The 10,647-nt window shown below is 35.7% G+C and overlaps 1 long non-coding RNA gene across 1 annotated transcript; it reads right to left on the bottom strand.

Moving 5' to 3' along the window:
• Positions 1-350: 350 nt before the first annotated feature.
• On the bottom strand, positions 351-4,725 carry LOC110447636. The gene is made up of 3 exons (XR_002462617.1): positions 4,182-4,725; positions 2,217-2,453; positions 351-1,966 (listed from the first exon to the last, which is right to left on the bottom strand). It is a non-coding gene; the product is annotated as an uncharacterized LOC110447636 (long non-coding RNA).
• Between the last annotated feature and the right edge of the window lie 5,922 nt (positions 4,726-10,647).

Below are 10,647 nucleotides of genomic sequence, written 5' to 3'. Positions count from 1 at the left end.
TCAGTTTGTTTTACTGGTGCCCTTGTCAGGTCAGTTTGTTTTACCGGTGCCCTTGTGTGGTCAGTTTGTTTCACCGGTGCCCTTTTGTGGTCAGTTTGTTTTACCGGTGCCCTTGTGTGGTCAGTTTGTTTAACGGTGCCCTTGTGTGGTCAGTTTGTTTTACTGGTGCCCTTGTCGGGTCAGTTTGTTTTACTGGTGCCCTTGTCAGGTCAGTTTGTTTTACTGGTGCCCTTGTGTGGTCAGTTTGTTTTACTGGGGCCCTTGTCGGGTCAGTTTGTTTTGCTGGTGCCCTTGTCAGGTCAGTTTGTTTTACTGCTGCCTTTGTGTGGTCAGTTTGTTTAACGGTGCCCTTGTGTGGTCAGTTTGGTTTGTTCGGGACTTTGTTGGGATTGCTTGCTTTGTTTTTGTCCTTGTCGGATAATTTTGTTTTGCCGGTGATATTGTTGGATCGGTTTGTTGTTTTATTGACTTTGTATGGTCAGTTTGTGTTGTACATGACATTGTTGCATGTGTTTGTTTTGTTTTTGACCTTGTCATATCTGATTGTTTTGACGGTTGTATTGGCAGTTCGTTTTGCTTTGTTTGTTACATTGCTGAATTTGTTTGTGTTGTCCATGATCTTGGAGGACCAGTTTCTTTAGTTGGTGATCTTGATGAGTGAGTTTTTTTTGTCGAAGACCTTATTTGGTATGTTTGTTTTGTCTTAGACCTTGGTAATTCAGCTATCTCTTGTTTGTTGAACTGTTTCTAGCGGTTGTTTTGTCGGTGATTTTGTTTGATAAGATTCTTGTGTTGTACAAAATCTTCGGAAGAGATCATTCTGTTTGTGACTTTGTTTCGTCTGGTTGTCTTGTCAAGTCGGATACCCTGTTTGCCAAGTTTCTATTGTTGGATACCCTGTTTGCCCAATTGTCATTGTCAGACACCCTGTTTGCCCAGTTTCTATTGCTGGATTCCCTGTTTGCCCAGTTTTTATTGTCGGATGCCCTGTTTGGTCAGTTTGTTTTGTCGTCCACGTCGTTGGGTAAGGTTGTTTTTTTGGTGACTTTGTCGGGTGTTGTGTCGTTGGACTTGGTTGGTCAGTTCGTTTTATAGGGGACCTTGTTGGTTAAGTTTGTTCTGTCAAAAACCTTGTCTTATCAGTTCGCTTTGTCGGTGACATTGATGAATAAGTTTGTTTCGTTGGTGAAGTTGTTCGATAAGGTTGCTTGTCGATTATATGAATTTGACAGTTTGTTTTGTTTGTTGCGTTGTTAAGTCAGTTGCCTTTGTCGGTGACTTTGTCGAATTCATTTGTTGTGGCGGTGTCGCTTTGGAGTCTAATTGTTTTGTTGGTAAATTTGATTGGTCAGTTTATTTTGCTGGTGACTCTGTATTGAATTTTTACTTCGTCGGTGGTCTTGTTTGCAAGGTTTGCTTGTTTTCCTGATGACTGTGTACGGTCAGTTTGTTTTGTCGGTGATCTTGTGGAATCAGTTTGTTTTAGCGGTTACTCTGTTGGGTTAGTTTGTTTGGTGTGTTGCCTTGTTAGGTAAGTGTGTTTCCTTTATATCGTTGTTTTGTCAGTTTGTTTGGTTGGTAAAATTACTTGGTCAGTTTGTGATTTTTCTGACTTTATTGGTGTACTTTGGTTTGTTTGGGACGTTGTCGGGTCATATTTGTTTGTGTTGTAATTTATGTTTGTTTAATTGATGTCACTTTTGGAACAGTTTGTTTTGTTAGTTGTCAGGTGTATTTTGTTTTTGAAGAAGATTTGTCAGTTTCCTGTATGGGTTTGATAGAAGAATATGGTGGTTTTGTTTCACTTTCAGGCAGGTATGTATTCTGTATTGGTTTCCTAGTCGGATCTGAGTGTTTTGCTGGAAGTGAAGTTAAGTTGGGTTTTGGTGTTTAATCGTTGTGAGTCTCTCACCTTTTGTCTGTGCTGGCAATGTCGGTTTTGGATGTGAAATGGAGCCTGGTACGCCTGCAATAATAGCAAGAATAAATAGTATCTGTAAAATATATTTACGAATCTTAAAAATAGAATTTCGTTAGCATAACATTCAATTCAATAATACGTGACAAAAACAAGCGCAGTTTTCTTTAGATGATGCGGTTTCTTCCAACAACAAAACATTTTTTTGGTTATCATTCGGGTAAACAAAGGAATTAGTTAATTAGAAAATATTGTTTCATAATTGTAGTTAAAGATATAGATAAAAATTAAAACTAACCACAAATTTTGAATTCGATTTGATGTGTAATAAAATCACTATCCCTCTCAGGAGTTGTGGGCTGTTGTGGAACGTTTAAAATTTCAACTCGATCCATCGCTGACGCGAATATACAATTTCTGATTGAATTGTCCCAAAGCGTTCCTTTAATACATCAGTATCTGACGTCTAGCCCGGAAGAGGAGCACTGGTAGTAACACTCGGAGACACAGGGGTCGGGAAGGAACTCGTTAGGTCCTGGAAAATAATGAAGACATGCGGTATATAACGGTCTCGAGTTCAAACTAAATTTTATGTTCTATTCTGACACTCAAAATGACGTTCTATCCCCTAAGTTTATTTTTTTGTAAAGATGTATTCGATATGGTATCGGATATCTGGGATATCTGGGAACACTGCTTTATCTCATATTACACTTGATTTCTAAAATACAATATGAGGCCAGAAAAGATTTGTGAAAACTTCGATAGAAAAAATACTATATCGTGCTTTTAATTTGATATTCTCCGTATTTAACATATATTTATATTGGGATTGATCCATTGAGTATACATTGCATATCAAAGTACACTTTAACGACATTTAAAGTTTGCTAACGACAGTTTGGGTCATTCTGTATGAGCTCCGGAAAGATGCAGTTCATTATATAGTTGTCCCATAATGTTCCTGTTGCACAGCAATACCGGAATGCAACACCTTGGCTACAGCTATAGTAGCATCGGTCATCACATTGGTCAGGTATTAACTCTCCGTGTTTACACTGTGATGGAACTGTTATGAACATACTCAAACGAATACTAACATATCAAGTGGTCCTACACGTGTGGGGTACAAGCTACAGTACTTTGGCGTGCTATATGTCTTTCACGTTATACATTTTTTCCCTGATTGGTTTATATGTGATGTATTTTGTTCAATAAAGTTTCCTGACTTTGATCAAATTTTGCACACGGCCGCATACTTATTCAGTGTTTCTAATAGTTACACTGATACTTTTACTTTTAACATAATTCCCCTAGACACGTTGTTACAATTTACTGTCAAGCAATTGCATTGGCCATACTGGGTATAATTGTAGGGGGGGAAATGTAAATATTACAAACAGAAGTGTTTGATGATTATCTTATTGTAAGTCGAATATTTTCAAAATAGGACAAAAAATGAGGTCTAGAAAATTTGTTGGTAAAAACAAAGTAGATACATAAAGAATCGCGTAAGAAAACAATGCATCATGATAGACTAATAGAACGTCATTTTCGCCAATTCAGATTCAAAGATGATTTTATCACAGCAAACTTATTTAACAGTTAATAGAATATAACTGGAACTTTTTATTTACGAATCCGTAACATTAAACTGTATACGAATGATAATTCTATATAATAGACCACAAACCATCATACAAGTATATCAATCAATAAAAAAGCATCACTGCATATATAAATGTCTCTGGAGCTTAAGAAAGTAGTACGCCAACACTGATATTTTCTTTAGTCAGCCTGCTAGGAGTTTTAAACATTTAAAGTTACCCACCAGCGGATAACACCCTGGGGTTATTTCATTTGTCAATTTTCTTATTATGCCATCCAATAACAATGTCATGTAAAGTCCTCTTCAATTGTGACGTAATTTATATAGTTCATGGAGATTGTATTAATAATTGTACGAATAATGTATTCCGAAGAAAAACAAACGGTTCTAGATGTAATAATTGAACTTTGTGGGAGAAAAATGTCTCCAAACTCCTGTTGGTTGGTTAATAAGTTTATCTTGCTTAAGTTAGTTAATCTTTAATACATATAACGTATAAAGACGCGAATTGAAATTAACTAACCTAAGTTAGATAAACATGATGGCCAACAATCTCTGGTTTTGGAACCTCTATATATCATATTCATTTGATGTAGTCTCATGTTTTATATTGATATTTTGAAATGTGTACTTATGTTTCTGTTGAATAATCACCATCACAGTTTGATTGTGATGACACGGTGGTCGGGGTGTGGTTGTCGTGTCAACTGTTTGTTGACAATTTTTATTGACATCGTCCCATACAAAGCCAGGTTTACAGCAGTATTCAATCTGACTTCCGTTACAGCATTGGAACGCAAAGGCGGCATCACAGACGGAGGGGACTTTCATAGAGTCACGACACAATTTACGGACCTACAAGGAAAGTCTATATAACATTAATATATAACATATAATCTAATATATTCACAATCTTTTCTCAAATCCAACGTGACAGATCTATGATATGTCTTTATAAAAACAGTTTTTTTTATCTATTCAAAGGATTTTTTGTAACATAGACATAAAATTTGCAGCCAACTTTCTCTCACTTCTCCACTAAAGTTAAATATTTCTGACTGGTTCTGTTTTAAAAACACATATAAAAAAGATTTATGTTGTTATATCCCTTTATAAACATAAAGGTCTAATAAGTAATAACGTCAGTATGATCCAATATGGGCTCTGGCTCCGAACAAACAAACGTTCGTTGGATACGTATTACTTAAATAAATATATAGGCAAAGGACTTATACCCATAGTGCAAACAAAGGAATTAATCAATATTTAAGTTACTCTGTTCCTATTTTATAAATATATTTATATATATATACCTTGAAAACAAAACTTTAGAAAAACATTGATGTTGGCGAAAGAAAAATCCATTTGTCTGATCACAAAAACATGTAATAACAGGTTATCGTCAAAATATGTAATAACAGGCTACCGTAAAAAAACAACATGTAATAACAGGTTACCATTAAAAAACATATTATAACAGGTTACTTACCTTTCTGTCTATACATTCTTATATTTAGAATTTGTGTTTCCGGTGTTTTTAAACAACCTTAATCGACACGTGTAAGATTACAACACAGTCCCGTATACAGGTAAACATAACCCCTTTAATTTGTACATGTACCTGGACCATAGTTTTCCTACGCCCGGGGCACTTACGTAACTCGTCGGTAAGGCCGGAGGTGTGAAAACCCAGATGAAGGGGAGCTATAGGCAAACGAATGTAAATAATAAATACTATTCATTACGGTCATTCGGTATCGCATATCAGCTCTATGTGTCAGGCACAGGCCAGGTAAATCTCCGGTCACTCATCAAATTGTTATTTACCTGTTCTGTTACCTTGGAGCCAAACCAATTCTTGATTAAATTATTGTGATGAGAAATTACAGATATATATACAGTGTATGTTATTGCATACCAGCCTTCCGTATTTTTGTCACTCCGTAATATTGATCTACAAATTGTACCAAATCGCACAGTTGTGCGAAGAGAAGTGCACAAAGGGGCTAACGATTGTTGAATCGCACAGTTGTGCGCACCATGTGTGGACGATGTGCGGACGGTGTGTGAACGATGTATGCACGGTGTGCGCATGCTATTTTTGGTGCGTTGTGCGGTTACACAACTGTACTTTCAAGGTCGTAGAGGTCAAATATGTCAAACACTTCAAACGACTTCTTCTGAAGACCTGAAAGCTATATAATCTTTATATTTGGCTTGTGACTTCCCGGGATAGAGTCAGAAAAAGTTTAAGAACAAAAATGACCTTGACCTACTTTCTAGGTCACATGGGTCAAATGTGCCAAACACTTCAAACGACATCTTCTGAGGAATTAAAAGGAACAGAATCTTCATACTTATCTGGTGGCTTCCTGAGATAGAGCCCATCAAAGTTTCAGATTGAAAATGAGCTTGACCTTCTTTCAAGGTCACAGGGTTCAAATATGTCAAAAACATCAAACGACTTCTTCTGAATAATCGAAAGCTATAGAATCATATAATATTTTGATGTTAGCTTCTTGGGATAAAGCTCTCCAAAGTTTGCAAACGAATATCACCTCAACCTACTGTTAAGGTCACAGAGGTCAACAATATTTCAAACGATTTGTTCTGAAAAACCAAAAGTAATGGGTTCATAAGATTTGGCTGGTAGCTTCTTGGAATAGAGCCAACACAGTTTGGGAAAGAAAATGACCTTGACCTACTTAGAAGGTCACAGGGAAAGGTAACCTGTGAACGTGTCTTTGACAGTAACCTGGTAATGTCTTTGACAGTATCCTGTTAATACAAATTTTTGACAGTTACCTGCTTATATACGTTTTTGACGGTACCCTGTAATTACATGTGTTTTACGGTAACCTGTTATATTATGTTTTTTGAGGGTAACCTGTTATTACATGTTGTTTTGAAGGTAACCTGTTATGATATGTTTTTTTGAAAGTAACCTGTTATAATATGTTTTTTAATGGTAACCTGTTATTACATGGTTTTTCTACGGTAGCCTGTTATTACATATTCTTGACGGTAACCTGTTATTACAGGTTTTTTGACGGTTACTTGTTATTACATGTTTTTGTGATCAGACAAATGGATTTTTCTTTCGCCAACATCAATGTTTTTCTAAAGTTTTGTTTTCAAGGTATATATATATATATACATATTTTTGTAAAGTAAGAACAGATTAACTTAAATATTGATTAATTCCTTTGTTTGCACATGGGTATACGTCCTTTGCCTATATATTTATTTAAGTAATACGTATCCAACGAACGTTTGTTTGTTCGGAGCCAGAGCCCATATTGGATCATACTGACGTTATTACTTATTAGACCTATATGTGACAGGAACATTCTGGGACAACTATATAAAGAACTGCATCTTTCCGGAGCTCATACAGAATGACCCAAACTGTCGTTAGCAAACTTTTAATGTCGTTAAATTTCACTTTGACATGCATTGTATACTCATCAATGGATCAATCCCAATATAAATATATGTAAATACGGAGAATATCAAATTAAATGCACGATATAGTATGTTTTCTTTCGAAGTTCTCACAATTCTTTTCTAGCCTCATATTTTATTTTAGAAATCAAGTGTAATATGAGATAAAGCAGTGTTCCCAGATATCCTAGATATCCGATATCATTTCGTATATGATCAAATATATATTTACAAAATAAAACACTTAGGGGACAGAACGTCATTTTGAGTGTCAACATAGAGCATACAATTTAGTTTGAACTCGAGACCGTTATATACCGCATGTCTTTATTATTTACCAGGTCCTAAAGTTTGTCCACCTACCCAGTTCTTTCCCGACCCCTGCGTCCCCGAATGTTACTACCAATGCTCCTCCTCCGGGCTAGACGTCAGATACTGTTGTATTAAAGAAACGCTTTTGGACAATTCCATCAGAAATTGTATATTTGCGTCAGCGATAAAACGAGTTGAATTTTTAAACGTTCTGCAACAGTCCACAGCTCCTGAGAAGGATAATGATTTTATTACACATCAAATCGAATTCAAAATTTGTGGTTAGTCTTTACTTTTATCTATATCTTTAACTACAATTATGGCACAATATATTTCATTAACTAATTCCTTTGTTTGCCCGGATGATAATAGCGCTTTTTTGTCACGTATTATTGAATTGAATGTTATGCTAACGAAATTCTATTTTTAAGATTCGTAAAGATATTTTACAGATACGAGTTATTCTTGCTATTATTGCAGGCGTACCAGGCTCCTTTTCACAACCAAAACCGACAGCACAGACAAAAGGTAACAGACTCACAACGATTAAAACACTAAAACCCAACTTAACTTCACTTCCAGCAAAACACTCCGACTAGGAAACCAATACAGAATACATACCGGCCTAAAAGTGAACCAAAACCACCATATTCTTCTATCAAACCCATACAAGAAACTGACAAATCTTCTTCAAAAACAAAATACACCTGACAACTAACAAAGCAAACTGTTCCAAAAATGACATCAATTAAACAAACATAAATTACAACACAAACAAATATGAGCCGACAACGTCCCAAATTAACCAAAGTACACCAATAAAGTCAGAAAAATCACAAACTGACCCAGTAGTTTCACCAACCAAACAAACTGACAAAAAACGATACAAAGGAAACACACTTACCTAACAAGGCAACACACCAAACAAACTAACCCAACAGAGTAACCGCTAAAACAAACTGATTCCACAAGATCACCGACAAAACAAATTGACCATACACAGTCATCAGAAAAACAAGCAGATCTAACAATACAAACCTTGCAAACAAGACCACCGACGAAGTAAACATTCAATACAAAGTCACCAGCAAAATAAACTGACCAAGCAAATTTACCAACAAAACAATTAGACTACAAAGCGACACCGCCACAACAAATTAATTCGACAAAGTCACCGACAAAAGCAACTGACTCAACAACGCAACAAACAACACAAACTGTCAAAATCATACAATCGACAAAGCAAACTTATCGAACAAATTCAACAAAGAAACAAACTTATTCATCAATGTCACCGACAAAGCAAACTGATAAGACAAGGTTTTTAACAGAACAAACTTATCCAACAAGGTCCCCTACAAAACGAACTGACCAACCAAGTCTGACGACAAAACACCCGACAAAGTCACCAACAAACTGACCAACAATAGAAACTGGGCAAACAGGGTATCCAACAATAGAAACTGGGCAAACAGGGTATCCGACATGACAAGACAACCAGACGAAACAAAGTCACAAACAGAATGATCTCTTCCGAAGATTTTGCCTAACAAAAGAATCTTATCAAACAAAAACACCGTCAAAACAACCGCCAGAAACAGACCAACAAACAAGAGATAGCTGAACTAACAAGGTCTAAGACAAAACAAACATACCAAATAAGGTCTTCGACAAAAAAAACCTCACTCATCAAGATCACCAACTAAAGAAACTGGTACTACAAGATCATGGACAAAACAAACAAATTCAGCAATGTAACATACAAAGCTAAACGAACTGACAAATCAACCGTCAATACAATCAGATATGACAAGGTCAAAAACAAACTGACCACACAAGGGCACCGGTAAAACAAACTGGACCGACAAGGGCACCAGTAAAACAAACTGACCCGACAAGGGCACGACTAAATCAAACTGACTCGACAATATCACCAGTGAAACAAACTGACCCCACAAGGGCACCGGTAAAACAAATTGACCTGACAAGGGAACCCCTAAATCAAACTGACTCGACAATATCACCAGTGAAACAAACTGAACCGACAAGGTTAAAACTAAACAAACTGATCAAACAATATCATGAATGATACAAACTGATCCAACAAAGTCATGGACAAAACAAACTGATCCGACAAAGTCAATGACAACACAAACTGATCCAACAATATCACCGGCAAAACAAACTGATGGGACAAGATCAGTGTCAAAACAAACTGAAGCAACAATGTCACTGTCAAAAAAACCCATTTAACAAAATTACCGACAAAACAAACTGAACCGAAAACGTCAACAACACACCAAGCAGACGCTGCAATATCATTCAAAGACTAAATGACATAACAAGTTCACCGTCTAAACAAACTGACCTGACAAAGTCACAAACAATTCAAACTGATTCAACTATATATCCGATAAAACAATATGACCCTACAAGGTTTTTGTTACATAAATATGAAAAACGTGATTTGTTTTATTTTCCCTTTATTGCTCAAATATAAGCAAATAGAAATAGTATTATTACTTAAATTGAAAGTCAGGCACACTTTTCCCTACTTTTAGGTGCACGTTGTCTTTGTTTTAAGTTTGACCATATAGCTATCAATACACAGATACGTATGTACCTAGTTCTTCATTTCATTAGTCTTTTATACGTGAAAAACAAATCTAGTTTAAGTCTGGTATTAAATGCTTTATTGATTAAAAATATTGTTACAAAATATTCACATAGTTATCGTTTCATAACCACAAAATATAGAAGTTCTACTTCGTTAGTACGATCACTAAAATAAAACAGTGTGAAAAATGAATGTCTTACATATTCATGTATGTAGGATTATTTAAACCATGTTCCACTTGATGGCAACTGTCACAACACTTTAATAGTACTAAGTGGATGTAACAGAATTAACCGATTATATTTGTCGAGAGTTACTATGTTATTGCATGTAACATGTATAGAACTGGAGAAAACAAATAAAGGTTATCATATCTTGAACGAGTTAATAATTAAAGTAACACTATTTTTCCATTTCCTGTAAGGAACACAATCAAACATATACGTGTACATGAGAAATATACATTTCAATTGTATATTAGAAATCGCATAATCAATCAAGCTCTTTTTCGCATTAGTTGCGTCTTTTGAAAATACAAGGTTGGACTACTTCGAATATGGAAATCATTATTTTTACACTCGTTTTGTAATTCCAAATTTTATATGACGTTTTTTATGGAAATCTCATTTAATGGTTCGGTATTTTCTCCATTAATAAGTTTCATCGTTGGTATTTCATAGCTATTTCACGTCCAAGCTCCGGCCGTCTTGTCATGTTTACATTTGGCGGAATGGTTTCTTGCTCGCT

The sequence above is a fragment of the Mizuhopecten yessoensis genome, unplaced genomic scaffold, assembly GCF_002113885.1.
Source record: "Mizuhopecten yessoensis strain PY_sf001 unplaced genomic scaffold, ASM211388v2 scaffold3539, whole genome shotgun sequence".
Classification (NCBI taxonomy): domain Eukaryota; kingdom Metazoa; phylum Mollusca; class Bivalvia; order Pectinida; family Pectinidae; genus Mizuhopecten; species Mizuhopecten yessoensis.
The sequence above is the reverse complement of the archived record's forward strand: the minus strand, read 5'-3'. Positions and strand labels throughout refer to the sequence as shown.